The sequence below is a fragment of the Phocoena sinus genome, chromosome 2 (genome assembly GCF_008692025.1).
Source record: "Phocoena sinus isolate mPhoSin1 chromosome 2, mPhoSin1.pri, whole genome shotgun sequence".
NCBI classification, from domain to species: domain Eukaryota; kingdom Metazoa; phylum Chordata; class Mammalia; order Artiodactyla; family Phocoenidae; genus Phocoena; species Phocoena sinus.
In genome coordinates this window covers 26950901-26968893 of record NC_045764.1, presented here as the reverse complement: position 1 = coordinate 26968893, position 17993 = coordinate 26950901, and positions in this window count along the sequence as shown.

Sequence of the window (17993 nt, the reverse complement as noted above, 5' to 3'; positions counted from 1 at the left end):
TCCAGTGTTATGAGGAGGTGAGCACCTGGGAGGGTGAGAACAGAGGACACGGGGGGAATTTTTCTTGGAAAGAAATTCTGGCAGGAGTGTGGACCAGCAGAAAGAATATGGCAAGATGGACAGGCAAGTGGTAAGAGGGAGCTGGGCAGTGATGATAAACATTAAGCAACTCTCACAAGACAGGCTGAATAGAAACAAAGTTGGATACCACATCCTTTCCTGATTACTATGCTCAGTGCTTACCGTGGATTATCCACCTGAATCCTCATCACCACCCCACCGCTGAGAAGTTAAGTAAAGAGGACACTGAGGCACAAGAGGTAATATAACTTGCTCAAAATCACCCAGGAGGAATAAGGAGAGGTGACACTTCATATATGTTTGGCAGCACAAGCCTCCAAGATAAAGGCTATCGTTACCCCATTTTATAGATCTGGAAACTGAAGTAAGCACAGGAGAAGTCACTTGGCTAGGGTCACTTGGCTGTGAGTTGTGGCCCAGGTTGAAAGGTAGGGAGGGGTGGGCTGAGGGGATGCTCCAGAGCTCACAGCCCAAGCCCTGTAGCCTCAGAGTGACAGGGCTGGGAATTGGAGCAGGGCAGTCTGAGCACTAGGCCCACGGGCAGGACCACAGTGCTGTGTGATAGTAGCAATGGAGATACAGAGAAAAGATGGCAGATTTGTTTCTGAGGGCAATCATCAGGATTTGGTAACAGGGAGATAAAGCAAATTGTAATCCCATCGTGGGTCTGAAGCGATGAGCTGTGGGGCCTGCAGACCGACCTTAATTGCTTTATCCTGCCCTCGGTCCTGGCTGCTGAAACTGCTGGGCTGTCACATCGTTGCCACTGCTTCCTCAAACCCTCTCTGATTTGGTCAGCCAGGTGGCCAGCCTTTGAATACTGAGAGCCTTCCGAAACTGTCCTTTGAGACTCGGCCCGAATGCACCTCTAGAGCCTTCCCCATCACCCCATCTAAGTGCCAGGCCCCTCGCCATGTCCTCTGTCACCTCTGTGCTGTGACCGTGGATTGCTATGCTTCTCTCCTCCCCGAGATCTGTGAGCTTCCTAATAAGAGGCACTGATTCCCATTCCCATGGCTCATCACCACAACAGGGCATTCAAAGATGGATAGAGTTTGTGGCTCCAGTCAGACATTTAACTCAATTAACTTCCTGCAAAATGGTGCTTGGGAGGCAGACTTTCCGAGTGTTTGCCTGTCTGGAGGTTGTGGTCGTCTTGTGTTACTTGTGAATCCCTATCTTCCTTATTAGACTGTCCACTTCAAGGAAGTGGTACCAGTCTTCAGCCACCCTTCCTCCTTCTGCGAACGTCAGCAGGCACCCATCTGAAGAGAATTTTCTAAAGGCAGTAATGTCGCTGACTACTAGGTAAGGCAGCCTCTAATAATTAACATTCAGAGCTAGAGTTTATAAGAAGGCTAAGAGAAAAGGGAAGATTGCCAAAGAATAGTGATTGATACATTTGGTATAAATCCAAAGACTGCCTTTGGGCATTAAATTGTGAAAGAAAAAAAAAGAGAGAGAGAATATGAAAAAATTACAGTTGAGTAAAATACTTGAAGATTGGCAATTGTAAGTAAGATTAAAGTCTGCCCTTGTAAATTAAATAGGCTATGATTATATTTGCTGGTGAATGCCTTTAATCTTATTTTGATCAACTATGTCCTAAATAAAGATGAACCACCAATAATGCCTTCTAAAAACATAGAAATTTCCCAAGGAAATTAAATTTCAAAGGAGGGATATAGTATAAATGATCTTCAGGTTTTGAGCACCTGCCCTGTTTTATATAGACGACCCAATTCATACATCCAGGAAGTCTGATTCACCTTTGAGCAGTAAAATACTCAGGGCTTTAGATATTGGTTTCTGTCTTTGTCTTTAGTGTTTAGCACAATGCCTAGGATCTAGCAGCTACTCAGTAAACACTTTTTAAAAGATGAGTCCCTGAGTGACTGCATGCACGAACAAGGGACTTACTACAGGTTAATGATGTCAGTACTTTCTAATTTTGGGAAATAAACATAAAATTGGCTTTTTAATCCAATTCACTTATGATTTTACCTAACACTTCTGCAGCCAGTAGAACATCTCCGTTTGTTGAGCTGATCAAGAGCCTAGAACACTCCAAGGCGAACGTTCTCCAAGATTTATTTCTTGTGACACTAAAGCTGCCGAGAGTGGAGCAAACGCAGGCTTCACTTCCAGTGAAAAGTCTTTGCTTGGGTCATTTGCAGGATTGGGCTGTTTGCACAAGTGCATCATTTACACGATTGGGTCCTTGGAGGGGCTTCTTTTCCATTTTCATAAGTGGTCCTTCCCTTCTCTCGGAGTCCTGCGTCTCACAGGAGCCTTGGCAGCATGGGGTCTGCACGGCCTTCCCCAGTCTAGAGGCCGCCTGGGGCTCTGAGGTTTCACCTGTCGGGAGGCGTCACCCAGGAGTCCTGGGCACGTGTGAAGGGGTCTGGGAAGGGGTGTCTGAGGTGAGAGATTTAGGTGTTAGGCCTCCAGTTGGAATTTTAACAGCAGAGGCTTGATGAATTCTGCCATTTCTTATTTGTTATTAAAGAAACCGGCAGCCAGTCTGGGTGACCCAGAGTTGATGACCTCTAGTAACCTCTCCCCTCCTGTCATCAGCGCACCTCACTTGGTGCCACGGAGGAGGATCTGCTCTTGGGACCTCATCTCTAACAGTAACCAGCTACTTGGCTGTGGACACGGTTCTCAACTCCTTTGGATTTCCGTTAAAAACATGCTTCCTTTACAGGATTGGTTGGGGATGAAATGAACTCATGGACGCTGCTAATTATAAGTACGATTTTGTCTAAGGCACAGGGACAAATTCAGCTTGACTCCGGGGAAGATTCCACCAATAGAAAATGGGGACACATCAACGAGTAACCAGAGAGGCCTGCTTCCTCCTGGGGTGGCCCAGCGACGGGCGGGCAGAGAAGGGCGAGATCTTGGAGGGTGAACATTTTTCCCCCTCTGCTCAGTAATGGAGACATCAGGTCACACTCTGCCCTTTCCACAGACTCAGACCGCAGGACCATTCCAGAGTCCCCACCACTGGGGCACCTTCTTGGTCCTTGGTGGCCAGTGTGTAGCAGGCGGGGCTGGGGGCACCTCCACACAGCCCATCGTTGTGACTCTGGTCCCAACACACTCAGTCCTCCTTGATTTCTTTGTTTGCTTGCCTTTTATTTCCCCCAGAAAAAGTCTTGGTTGGGAGTGGACACACCCAGACACTCAGATATTTACAGATGCTGACATTTGCAGACACACACACAGACACACATATTCACACACACAAAAACACAGACACACACAGACACCCACAGGCACACATATTCAAAGGCACACTCACACAGAGATACACAAATACAGACACAGATAGACACATAGACACACACACACACAGACACACACAGACACACACACACACACACACATGATGGTCACCTGGTTATATTGTGGACAATTCACTCATGGGATGTTAGAGCTTCCAGCTGGCATAAGGCAAATTACCACCTGAATGAGTATCTTTAGACTACTTTCAGAATATAGTATTGTTGTGATAAACAGAGTCATAAAAACATGCCAGGTTTTAAGGGTATTTTAATAATTAATTTTAGGGACTGAAGAAAATATTTGTCTAGAATTACCTATCCTCAGACACCTTGCTATTGAAGGAAAACGCTCTGGGTAATGAGCTATTTATAGCACTACTTTAAAAGATTACCTTGTTGAAAGGCAGCATCTCTTTGGGAGTTAAATCCTGGAGCTGTCTGGCAGAAAAAGTGGTACTTGGAAATCACATGTTGTCATGGTAGCGTGAAAACCTTAACGGTGTGACTGTCTCTTTGTGCAGTGAGCATACAACCACAAAGCCCTGAACTTCTGTGGTGAGATTTGTGTCGCTCTCCTGAGCCCAGAAGCCCTTACAGATGGCAGAGCAGAGAGGTGTTTTCTTAATGCTTTACGGTAAACTATTACATGACAGAGCGCAAGAAAACATGATACTCTAAAAAGCAAATTGACGGTATCTGTCATTTTAGAGAATTGAAATTATCAAGAACTCTTCATGTCTCCAGGAAAATGGAGAGGGGTGTCAGAAACTGTGGTTTTCCTGAATATGTCTCAGCTCATGTACATCACAGGCCATTTTTTAGAAAAGTCAATTTTTCACACATTTACAAGAATAATTTGCTTCAGATCTGCAATGATGGCTTGAAACTACAAGTGTTTTTGAAACTGCCAATCCAGGATAATGTCTGGGCTATCTCTTTTTTTTAATACTTAAATTAGATCTATGCAGAGTGTGGAAACAGCAGATATCTGGCAATACAGACCAGTAAAGAAAAATAAAAAAGGGACATTCTTTGAGCAGACAAAGTGAAATGGAAGTCTTGGGCTGTTATCAATATAGTTGCATGCAGCGAATGCTCGAATCATTTTGGAGATAATGAGACATTAAGTTTCTTGGTTCACTATTTTAAAATATAAAACCAACAATTACAGATGGAAACTATTCATTCTGAGATTTAAGGAGGGAAAAGCAGGAAAAAAAGTTAAAGAGAGCCTACGTCTTTTGAATGCCTGAGCATCTGTAGAGAATTGAACCAGGGCCGTCCTGATTCTCCAGCAAGGGGAGATGGCAAGTCTTTGAGAGAAAGGGATGGGCAGGGACCATGTGCTGTGGTTCTGGTTCTGGTTGTGACCCAGGCAGGGCCTTCAGCTGGCCCTCTGTTGCTTGAGCAGGAAGAGGCCCACAGTGGGATCAATGGTCCCCAGACCGTGCCATCCACAATCTCTCCATAGCATCCCCAATACATTATGCATCGGATGGAGGTTTGCCTTACTAGGAAAGCCAACGATTGACAAGAAATATCACACATCTAACTCCATCATCAGTGAAGCTTTTCTATTTGAATCATTTAAGGGCTGGGCAAGGGACTTTGTGAACATCAAACGATCAAATTTTTAAAAATCCTTTATTATTTATTTTAAGCACATTTCAGTAGAAGAGGTACTGTTCTCAAATCCCCCCATGAACTGTCATATATTCTCAGGATTTCATAGGCAATTAGCTTCAGCTGTTTATGTGAAAAATTTGTTTAAATGTCTTAAGCATTTGAAATACTTATTTTTTATATTATTAATTTGTACTGTGTAGATGCAAAGGTTTAGTGGACAAAGGTAAACTTCAGCTCAGCCCAGGTCATAATGAGCAAAAATTCCAAAGTTAGTAAAATCTAAAAACATAGTAACTTTTAATGTCTTAAAAGGTCCCCCTAACCAAATGTAAGCTTCCTGTTAGTAGCAGTCATACTACTATTCAGTGTTGTGAAAGGTTTTACAACAGTATGTCAGATACTAGAATCCATGTCCTTAAAAGTATTAAACATGCATTTCCTTTTATTAAAAATACTCATTTGATTCTGTATAATACTTATGAAACTTACTTCACATTACTTTAATGATGATATATCAATTGAGGAAGCCTCCCCTAATTTCTTAGAAAACATTCATTAAAATCTCAAAGCGTTCATCTCTGTTACATTTTTCTCCAAAGAAAAGGTATTATTTAGAAAACAAATGCTGTTACCTTGCGATAGTTTATTTTCTTTTCAAATGAGCCAACACAATGGAATAAAATATATGATCTGTCGTGGCTGAGTCACTTCCTGTTTCAATAACAAGCATGTCATCAGCTAAACTAACCAGCAGAGTTTGTCACTGTGTGTGTTGCTTTATTTGTACACGTTGCCAGAAACAAGTTCTTAGGGAAAATACACTCACTATTCTAATACCAAGAAAGAAACTTTTGGTGAGCAGTTTTGGCAGCAGCTGTGGCCTTGTTTATTATTGATGCTATAACCTAAGCTTCCCTAATGGAAGGGACAGTGCTTGCCCAGCAGCATAAGTGGGGCTGCATTTTTGCCCAGGGAAGTCATAATTCACTCCTGTCACCAAAGCTCGAACACAGATGCACATTGGTTACCCAAAGATTGAGAGGTGTGCTACAGCCGTGTGGCAGAGAGAATGTCACAGCTGGACATCAGAAGACCTGAACTTTCACCTGGCTTGGCTACCAAGTGACCATTTGATCTCGGACTTGCATTTGCCCATCTACAAAATAATGGCGTTGAATTGCATGGTCTCTAAGCCTTCTTCCAGTGAAAAACGCTATGGTTCTTTTCCTGGAATCGTGAAATTGAGCTCGTATTCTTTGCGCGATCGGTGTCTGATGCTCCCTCAGTTTAGATCCTGGCCCCCCAGAGACCTCACAGAGCTCACTGGAATGATTCATCTCGGTGAGTCATCGCCACGCTGCCTTCAGGGCAGGACGGCTCCTGCCTCGGTGCTACCACTTGTGAAAATGGCTGTAACTCAGCAGCTGAAGGATTCCAGACACAGTCCCCAGTCAGATCAGCTGGACGACATTGTCCAGAGCTCTGAGGGCAAAGGTGGGGTCAGGAGGAGAACTGAGGCCTCTAGTCCACTCACTTCTGAAATACTATCCCGGACTGTCTTGGAGGGAGACGTGATTCTCAGTGCAGAGACACCCTTCAAGGACCTTCCAGGCTTACCTGGAGGAAGCCACCTGGCTGACTCACTGGGTGTCCGTTCCCCTCAGAGTGAGAATGAAACAGCATCTTATCAGAGGGAGGAGAACTTTCTGTCAAAAGGGAACCTCAGACAAACACTGAGTGGAGGTTGTGCCCGAATTACAAATCCTGTTGCCTACATGGGAACATCTGGACTCTCACCATTTCTCTTCCGAAATCCCCGTAGAGAATTCCCTCCTGACTGTGTTGCTCTCTCGAGTGTAGGCTAAAAATGCATCCAGAGTTTCACTCTAAAGACACCATTAAGTTGTAATAATTAATATCTTATTTGCATTCAGTATAGTTCTACACCGGTGTCTAATGTGGTGGTAGGTATTCTGTAATTGCCAAGTAAAATGGGCAAACCCCTGCTTTCCTGTCACTGATAGCTCAAGGTGGCCTTCTATGTGAGTGATGCACACGTGTGGCTGAGTCAGACTTGGTTGTAACTGCCTCCTGCTTGGACCCCACATATCTGGGATCAGTGCTGACACTTCTATTCCTTCTGTGCTTCATTTGGGACTCAGTCACGTGAACACTGCTTAAGATGCTGCTCAAAGTACGTTAACGCTTTTTCCTGCTAAAGCCTGATGTTCCTGGGGGAGGGGATATAGCTCTTGAAAAATGTATCATCCTCAGGAGTGTTCATGGCCACAGACATGGGTTCCGGTCCTGATCAGGCACAGGCTGGGGAGGCCGAAGTGGGCTAATGTCAGGGTTTCGATCCATTCAGGAATGACTTGGTCCATCCCTCACATTTAGAAGTAATTTGGATCTCTGGGTCCCGTGCAGAACCTAAGAAATACAAGTCTGCTCCTCAATTGCTTCTGCTTATCAAGAGCTCGTGGGCTGGGCAGCAACTGGGGCTATAATTTCCTGCTTCCACTCAAATTAAAGCAACAGTTGGGTCATCCATGGTCTCTGGCCTGTCCACTCTGGGCAGCATCATGGGGACATGGATCCTCCTACAGGGGAGGACAGAGGTCTACCTGGTACTCTCACTTCCCACTTGCTGGTCTCAAAATCTCTCTAGGCTTTCCCTTAGCTGGGGATCTAAGCTGCAATCTTTCCAATTCCTGAGCCCCTGCAGTTGTACTTAGGTGCTTCTCACCAGTCTAATTCCCAGCCTAGAACATGGTGAAGGGCTGTAAATCCTCATCTTCTCCTTCAGCTTATTTCCACCATGAACTGTCTCCCCTGTGGCCCTTGCTTTTCTCAGGCTTCCCTTCCAGGGAGCATCCTGCCTCCTCCTGACAGCTTCTCCCCCCATCCCTGGTCCAACGGCTCTTCTCTTCCACGTGTCTTCCATGCCCTGTGTCCCTGTGAGCTGCCTGATGATTACTTTGACATCTGTGGTTTTATCTGCGTGCTGTCTTCAGTTGAGGATGTTACTTAAGGATGTCTGAGGTTTCCCTAACTCCCGACACACCCGTAGATCCATGGTTTGGTAGAAAGAGCTTCTAGCCGTGAGACTGTGGGCCAGTCTTGCTTTGGTCTCAGTTCCCTCATTTGTGGCTGGGGATGCTTAGACCTATTTCTTGGAGTCTCCTGGTCCTGCTGCAACAGAGGCTGTGCTCAGTGGCTGCATCCTGCCAGCTCCCGGCATCCCTGGGGAAGTCAGCTCATTCATTCTTCTTGGAAAGCTCCTCAGGAAGATGGTTCTGTCCCAAGTGCTGTTATCAGTGTTTCAGATTTGAGGTTCTGAATGGTGTGCTGTCAGCTGGCTTGCTTGTGGGCCCCAAGTCCCGTGTGTCCCTCCAGAGAGACAGGCCAGAACTGGAGCTCTTGGCAGACGATGAGCAGCCATTCCTGCTGCTGTGGTTGTCAACCCTGTTGCTATTTTGGGGCCAGTATTGTTCACTCTGGATTGTTTTCCTTTGCCATCTATTTTGGCATGGCCTCGCTCCCAAAGGGCAGACTCTATCATGGCCAGGGTCTTGTCCACGATCTTTGTCCAAGTTTACATGGTGACATGTCACCCTCAGAAGGAAAAAAATGTGAGAGCTTAAAAACACGATCTTCCATTCAGAATTGTTTTTAAATACTTTTAAGCAAAAGAGATATCTTAGGACATTTTAATTTATTTTTATATGTGAAGTTGGGGAAATCAGATTTACCCAGTGATGTGAATTATGGGGGGAAGGGACAGACTGTAAGGAACATTCTACAGTGTCTGTAGAAACATATATACTGCAGTGTGTGTGTGTGTGTGTGTGCGTTTGTGTGTGTGTGTGTGTGTGTGTGAGAGAGAGAGAGAGAGAGAGAGAAATTTCTCATCTACTTTTCTGTTTTCTGAATGACCCGCTTCTTGGAATCCCAGGAAAGAGTCTCTCCTTAGACCCATTAAAGCAGTCTGTCAATATGTGTGTCCCTAAGAACTTTAGCACGTGATTGTACAGTTCTGGAGGGGCTGGCACAGCAAGCTTTGGCTGTGGGTATGTGACACACACTAGTCAGCACATGTTATGCTCACAAGGGTCAGAGCATTTTGCATCGACCATTTGGCTTTATTCCGACTGCCGGATGACCAGGCAGCCGAAGAAGACAGGAGCAGGCTGGTAGGTATGGGGATTCTGTGTGGAATTGGCCATGCTCTAAAGATAACTGAGGAATTAGCCTTGATGCTGAGGCATGTAAGAACTGGGGATGCTTGCTTCACTATCAAATCTGTCAGCTCCCCATGCATGGTTAACTGGGCTTACAGGAAAAACACTCACAGGTGAAACAACCTTTGGCATCCACTCCTAACTTTCTGTTCCGAGGACTGTGAGTTCCCAGTACAAAGGAATGGAAGTTGATGTCACCAAAAAGATATTGCCTTGCTTTGAAATCTGCAAGTGCGTTCAAAGTCCTCCAGCACACACACACGGCTGAAAAACGTGTTTCCCAATAGTCATGGGCAGCTTCTTATACACAGATGTTCCAAACACAAATAAACAAAATACAAAAGCATGTATGGTTTCTGTTCAAGAATGCTACATGGTATATACATGTGCCTTACAATCCTATTTTTCACTTACAGTGTTCCCGGAAGATATTGTTAGGAGTGAAAATCCAAAATTAGCTCTAGGACAAGAGTGAATAATTTCGACAGGCACTCTGAAATGGTTTATGTGTTTGGAGCCATATATGGGTGAAAGTAACCATTTCGACAGGAAGTAAAAAAAAAAAAAGGAAAACTTTTTGCACACAGCAGAAAAATGCTTAAACTCTCGTCTGTGAAAGAGAGTTTAAATTCCCAAGGCATGTTGAATGAAACTCCAAGTAGTTTTTAAATTTGCTTTTATAAAATTTATTTGAAAAGCTTCACTAACTTCCAGGGTGGAATCAGGAAACATTGCTTCCACTAATTATTATTTAACAGTTGGCCAGCATTTCACTTCTGTTTATGTGCTCCTTCTCATAACTAAAAACTAGTGAATATTTAATTGAATTTTGATGATAATCTTAATAACATCATTGTGCGTTTATTCCTTAAAGCAATTGCATGTTTGCAAATTGCTTTTGCATTCCTTTTAGCTAGTTACATCACTTACTTTGCTCAAAGAGTAAAATTAAATTCCTACTAATATAATGTGTTTTTGCTCTTTCAGTGTAAACACAAATATGTCGAGGAATGCACGGAAATGATCTCATTTCGATAGGGATTCATCAGTGCTTGTCACTAAGTGCCCCTCCGTGGCATTGCTGTTGGGCCGCACGCTGCCTTCCTCACAGATCTGGGAGTGGGCACTGAAGTTCTAAAATATGGCATTTCCTGGCATGTGTTGCCCCGAGGATGCCGTGTAGGCACATTTCATGGAGAGATGGATTACGGGATTCAGGTGTACGGTACGGCTACACCATTCAGCACCCAGCTGTCGTCTCTCTGCCATCAGTTTCGTAGAAATGCCCAAAGTCATCTATTTGGAGACACCCGTGTGGAAGAGAGAGGGGTGGACTTTGGGTAGTTGGGAGTGTTTCCTTAACTCAGCTCAGCAACCTTTCCCTTAGAAGATCAACCCCCTGTCCTCTGGAAATGCCTCCAGGGCCACAGCGCTGAGAACATCAAGAGGCCCGAGGATGTTCTGAGGACTTTAATCTCCAACCAGTGTCCTCTACCCACAGCTCTCTCTTCACCTGGGGTCAGGAGAAGTGCCTTAGGCCATCTGGCCTGCGGCTTCCTCGTTACCCACGCTCTTCTCTCCAGAGAGTCTTCCGCTCATCTGCTCTCTGCTGACACTTTTCCCAGTTGTGTCGACTGTGGCTGCCAGGCCAGCTCTACCTCTAAAGACGACATTCCCTCCTGGGGCCCCACACCTGTTCAACTTAAACCACGTCTCCTGCTCGGAGCATCCAAGATGGCGGCGTGTCAAGTGGCTGGTGAGGTCGGTCCTGAGTGAAGTGTACCACTCACAGAACAAAAACTTCCTTGTTAACAAAAGAGAAATTTCCCTTGTACTCTTTGATTTCTACAAAGAGGCAGAACTTAAAAAAAGTTTCCTGTGGGCTTCCCTGGTGACGCAGTGGTTGGGAGTCCGCCTGCCAATGCGGGGGACGTGGGTTCGTGCCCCGGTCCTGGAGGATCCCACATGCCGCGGAGCGGCTGGGCCCATGAGCCGTGGCCGCTGGGCCTGCGCGTCCGGAGCCTGTGCTCCGCAACGGGAGAGGCCACAGCAGTGAGAGGCCCGCGTATCGCAGAAAAAAAAAAAAAAAAAAAGGTTCCTGAGAATTGGAGTGTTTTTCCTTTCTTTCCTCTTCAAAAATGTTTTAAAAATTGAGATATAGGGACTTCCCTGGTGGTGCAGTGGCTAAGAATCCGCCTGCCAATGCAGGGGACATGGGTTCGATCCCTGGTCTGGGAAGATCCCACATTCTGCGGAGCAACTAAGCCCGTGAGCCACAATTACTGAAACACGCGTGCTTACAGCCCGTGCTCCCCAACAAGAGAAGCCACCACAATGAGAAGCCCATGCACTGCCACGAAGAGTAGCGCCCGCTCGCCACAACTAGAGAAAGCCCATGTGCAGCGATGAAGACCCAACGCAGCCAAAAATAAATAAAATAAATAAATTTCTTTAAAAAAATCTTTAAAAAAATTGAGATATAGTGGACATAATATTCTATTATATATTAGTTTCAGGTGTACAATATTACAATTCCATGTATGTGTATACTGTGAAAGATTGCTGCAATTAAGTCTAGTTAACATTTGTCACCATCCATAGTTACACATTATTTTTCATGATATAAGAACTTTTAAGATCTACTGTCTAAGCAACCATCAAATACACAATACAGTGTTGTTAACTATTACCATAATGTTAATCACCATGGTGTTAATTGTCACCATGCTGCACATTATGTGTCCAATACATTAAGGAGTTTGTCTCCTTAATGTAGAAATAATTGGTTTTGAAATTTGAGTCACAAAGGCGATTAATTTGGACCTTCTTAGTAGGTATGTATTCTATATTTTCAAAAGCAAGGTTCACTTATTAATGTTAACGGTAATTAGCAGAGTACAGTATAATCTCCCCAGTTTTTCCCACTTGGAGAGGAATGACAAAAACCTATCACATTGACTCATCAGCAAATATGTCCTGGGCATTTCTGAGCTAGTAAAAACTGTAGATCCCAAAGGATCCCAGAGTACACGTGATCCCGCTGGCTCATGGTTCTGCTGATAAACACTCAAATTCTCCTGTGCTGGTCACTTGGCCATTGTGCAGATGGTTATCAGGGGATTCCAAATACCATCTTCCTCTAGATCAGTGGTTTGTGTTCAATTTATTGACATATGCCCCATATCACCATAGTAACACTGCTCATTCCTGCAATAATTCTCCTCCAAGATAATATGGCACTTGAAGAGGGCTGAACAAAATTCACATGGGGGCACAGCTGTGATGTGAGAAAGCAGCTTGAAATTTTGTCATGGCTGAGACTCTACTCTGTAGGATATACTACTTCATATTCCTCAAACACGTGTATTGCTGTGCTTTATGGTAAATATATTTGTTGACATTAAAAAAAAACCAAAAACCTTTCTCCTAAATCTGAAACTTATACCTATAAGAACTAGAAATTCTTTCCACTTCTATAAGTCCTAAATGTTTGAGCTCTTCATTTACAGAATGGGCCTGAGGTTGATACAAAACTCGAAGATGGACTCACCAGGACACCTGTTCAAGAGCTTTGATGGGCTTCCCTGTTGTTTGGGCCCATGACTTAGCTCTTTCTTCCCCCTACTTATACTGAGTGCTTCTGGCTGTCAGCATACTCCTTGTGGATGGTGTAGATTCTGTAAACACTCGTAATCCTTCTGGGATTACAGCATGTATAAAGATAATGCCCCCAAAGGCATCTACCTCCTGCTGCTACCTTTTATAATTCACAGGGAACCACCTGGAAATAATACTGGGTCTGTGCGTAGGCAGCTAAAGAGAATAGCTGAGACCACCGAGTCCTTTATGGGGCAGGAGCTTCCCTTCTGGTTTGTGGCTCTGACTTCTCCTTCCAGGGCCCGCCACCTCTGTCCTCCCCATCCCCTGTGAGGGGAGTAGACGAGCAGCATCACTGTTGCAATTCTGCCTACATCTGATGATTAAGTCTTCACTCCAGGTTTTAAACAATTGCAAGGCACACACCACAGTGGTCAGCCAAGCCACTGCTTCTCTTGGGTTGGGTAGAAACATTCTCTGTTGGAATTAAAAGACATTCCCCTCTTGTCTGGTATGGTTCCTTTATATGTGAGGGGGGAAACCAAGGTAAGTTTCAAAGCCAGAATTCAGGCCTGAGGTAGGTTGACTCCCAGCCTGGGAGCCTAACTTACCCCTGTTATGTCTTGTCCCTGACACTTTCTGGCCTCCAGGACACATCAGGAACTACCTGCTGCTCCCGCATGGGGACTAGGGCCACCTGTTCTTCATGGCTGCACAGACTCCACCTGCTTAATTTGGTCCCATTAGCCAGATTCACGGGAGCACTGAAAACACTATTACTATATTTACTTTCAATGAGTGGAGCATTAGAGGCTTCTGAATGAGAATGCTCTCCAGTGCTCCAGAGCAGTGAAATCCATAGGCTGTCTTTCTTGATGTGAATTTAGGTACAGTGTTTCAGGCATCCTGGGAGTCCTATGACATTGTACATTCTTCACAGTGAAGTCTTCTCTTTTGCTACCAGAGAGTCTTGTGTATAACAAATGAACAGAAGTGTTTCCTTTGTTTTCCATTCTGGCTCTGCAAAGACACAGAGGGAAATAAAGGGACTATTTTTAAAGTACCTGTGAATCTGGTTTTTAATCCATGTTTCTCACTTGGGTGCAGTGTGAGTCACATGGTGAAAAAGGCACATCTGTGCAAGTTTCGTGAACATCTGCCAGCGAGCGTGCTCGGAAGGCTTCAGTGACTTAGTTTATTACCCCTTGAAAAGGATGCAGCCCCAAACCGTCCCTGTTGGGATCAACCCACTCCTGCTACAGTTTACTCTGACCCTGATGCTGCATGGCCTGTGGCTGCAGAATTAAACCCAGGTCATGCTGACACTTTCCTACTCTGCTACCTTTATTTTTACTTTTCCCCAAATTCCCATGTTTCTTTAAAAGACATCCAGGGAGTTGCATGTTACCAGCACCCTCCCCAGGGGCTCTGGAATCCCCTTAGTTAAGGGAGCACCCTTGCTGTGCTCCTGGGTGCGTGTCTCTTTGATGGTAGATCGTGCATCACTGCTGCTGTGCAACAGGTTGCTCCCACCTTTAGCAACTTTTTCTGGGGACTTGTGGGCCAGAAATTTGGGACGGACTCAAGAGTGCAGTTCTCACTTGGGGTCCCTCATGCAACTGCAGCCGGGTATTGACCAGGGCTGCTGTCCTCCAAAGGCCCCCTGTGCTGGAGGTTGGGGTGGCTTGGTGCTGCCCATTGGCTGCGAGCCTGGCCGGGACAGCTGCCGGGAGCACCAGCAGGTGACCCCCCATGATGGCAGACTCTGCAGAGCTGGATGTCACCATCCAGCCAGCCCCTGCGGAGCCAGCATTCTGAGGAAACCGCATCGGGGGGTGCACAGCCTTCTCTGTGCACTTCGGAAGTCCTGTAGCTTCATGTCCATCATAGCTGTGGTTGAAGCCATCACACATACAACCAGAAAGGGCATAGACCCCACCCCACACTGGAAGAAGGGTCAAAGGATGTGGCGCCATTTTTCAACTGTGTTAGTCACCTCCCAAATACAATAATGCCTTTTTGGGACCAAGTTGGCATTGGGTCCTTTGTATTCTAACTGTTCTGTTTAGACATGACATAGTACCACATGGAGGGATTTTGTTTAAAGAAGAACAACACTTTATCTTGATGTGACTGGCGTGTCAGATTGGGGGTCAGTATTTGCTAATCACAATTAAATTTTGTGTAGCAGATTTCTGACTACGCATATAAATAGATTAGCTCTGGAGAAGGTTCTAATGATGCCCTAGATCCATTTTTCTCTTGGGATATAAGCATGGAAGTGGGATCTGCCAGCCCTACACATCTTCTGAAGCATTTGTTTAAGAGTGTTCTGGCCCCGAGGCTCACTTATTTGTCCAGTTCTAGACTTGAGTTTTAAAGAAGGTGTGAAGCAGAAGACAGCTGATCTCCTGCTCTCTGTCCTTCTCCGACACCAGGGAAGGAAGGAGCTGGGGCGTCTTGGCGTCACCAGCCTACAGCGCTTCTCTTGGAGGCTTCATCTTGAGAAGCACATGCCTGCGACTCTGTCTGGAGAATCCCGTTCTCCAGGAAGCACATGAGAAAAATAACAGAGCTAAAGTACGCCAAGGGGAAAATATGTTTGGAGCAGCCTCCTGACCCACCAGAAGGGTTCATTTATGTTTGTATTAAGCATGGTCCCACCCCCAAGCCAAGCTCCCTAACAGGAGGGTGGACGAGCTGGCTGAAGCCATGTGACATCGTTTTCCATCTGGAGACCTCTCCCCATCCCAGTGCAGGAATGAGTCCAAACCAACCCAGTAGAAACCTGTACCTGAACACACAGGGAACTTCATTGTTTGCCATCCCCATTTGTCTGTGATTTCAAAGTTTGGGACATAAACAGTAACTGCTCCCCATGAAAACTGGCGGACCCATCTGTAAACAGATCACAAGGTAACAGGTTCCACGGCTCAGTAAAAGAATACGAGTCAATGCCCTTTTCCATATAGGGGTGTCTGTGTGTGTTTGCATGCCTGTGCATACATACAGAGAGGTGTTTATATACCTACAAGCACCACGTGAGCACCCTGGGTGTCTAAGTAAGAATTTTTTTGACTGTCTGTTGATGTTTATTTGACGATCTCCCTCTGACCCTTATTATCAGTGATTCCATTCCCTCTGTGACATGGAGTGTCGTCCACAAACCTCCTTCCACCCGGGGTGAGGCCTTGCTGGATCCTGTGATGGTTATTTCCTTCCTCTGATTTTGATACCGTTTCATTCTGTATGTGTGTAATTCTAAAAAGCATATGTTTTAATTTTAGGTTTTCTGTGGACTTAACAAAAAGGGTACCAGGTTGTATATAATCAGAAACATGTTTTTCAACAAATACTGGATGGTTAACATTTATATGGTGATTTCTGATGTTTCTGAGCAGAAGGAACCAGACGGGAAAGAGACATCCCCTACGATTCCGTCTCATAAAGTCCCAGAACAGACAAAGGAAGTTTTGGTGGGACTGATGGAGGCGTGAAGAAGCTGGATGTTAACAGAACTGTTCTGTATTGATGTGCGTTTGCTTACACAGGTTTGTGCAGTTGCCAAAAGTCATCGAGCTGGACCCTTAAAAAGGGTGCACTTGGGTGTGTGCAAATTACCCTTCAATAAAATTGACTGGAAAACGACTCCTGTGTCCACTGTTTTTTGTGGGGTTAACTGAGGCGAGGTGTACACAGAGCTCGCACAGGGCAGAGCCTGGGACACGTTTTTTTGCTCTTTTTGCTCTTTTGCTCACTTACACACAGCTACCCTCGGGCAAGTTGGCCTTGGGAAAGGTAATGACTGTCTGGCTGCGGGGCTTGGTCTAACGTGGGGGTGGAGGGTGGAGGATGTGGGCAGCTCTGCTGAGAAGTTCCTTCTCCTTCAGGAGGTTCAGAACACGCCAGGTGAAGTTCCCAGCCTCACGTATCCAGTCCCACTCCCGCTGCCCAGGTTCAGATGGTCCAAATCTATCTGTTAAAATGCATAACCTGCAGGACTCATTCTGATACCCTCTAGGTTGGAGGATGTCATTGGAAATTTGGGTCGAGGAGAGTGGGACTCCCCAGGTTAGAGCCTTGAGGGGTCGCCGCCGCTATTCCTGTGCCCCCTGTGCAGGGTGTATCTGGTAGACTGTGCACGTGCTTGCTGAATGAATCAATGATGTCATCAATTTCAAAGCTTTCTAGTTTCTGTCTCAGCAAAGTGACAGTTACCTTCTTTCCTTGAGTGCTAAGCATAAAGGTTCTAATAACTTTTCATTTTTGGAAAAATAGATTTCCAGGATAGGCTATTTCAATTTTTTCCAGCTTTATTGAGGTATAAATGGCAAAAATTATATATATTGAAGGTATGCAGTGTGATGCTTTATACATTGTGAAACAATCACCACAGTTAAGCTAATGAACACACCTATCCTCACACAGTTACTGTTAGATTCTACGTATAAGTGAGATCATACAGTATTTGTCTTTCTGTGTCTGGCTTACCTCACTCAGCACAATGTCATGGGATCCATCCAAGTTGTTGCAAATGGCAGGATTTCCTTCTTTTCATGGCTGAATATTACATATTCAATAAGTTGAAAATCGCCATTTCAATTTATATTATTCATGGATGTTGACACTTAGTATTCCCACAGAAAATAACTATGAATCCTTAAGCTATGCCTACAAATTTGTCTCATGGCAGAAAGTTTTGCTTTGTTTTGTTTTGCTTTTTAAGAGAAAGACCAACAACTGGCTCACCAGAAGGATCTGGATCCCTGGCTGAGGAACTGATTACTCTGCTCTTCCCCATGGATGAGAATCCAGTGGGTTCATGCTCTCTGTAGATCCTACATCAAAACAAGAATTCATCCTTGATGCTGAAAATGGCATTATTTCATTCTTTTAATGGCTGAGTAATATTCCATTGTACACATGTTCCATATCTTCTTTATCCATTCACGAGATTATCATACTAAGTGAAGTAAGTCAGACAGAGAAAGACAAATTTGTATGAGATCACTTATATGCGGAACCTAAAAAAAAATGATACAATGAACTTATTTACAAAACAGAAACAGACTTACAGAATTAGAGGCTGAACTTAGGGTTACCAGTGGGGGAAGGGTGGGGGGGAGGGATAGACTGGGAGTTTGGGAATGACATGTAC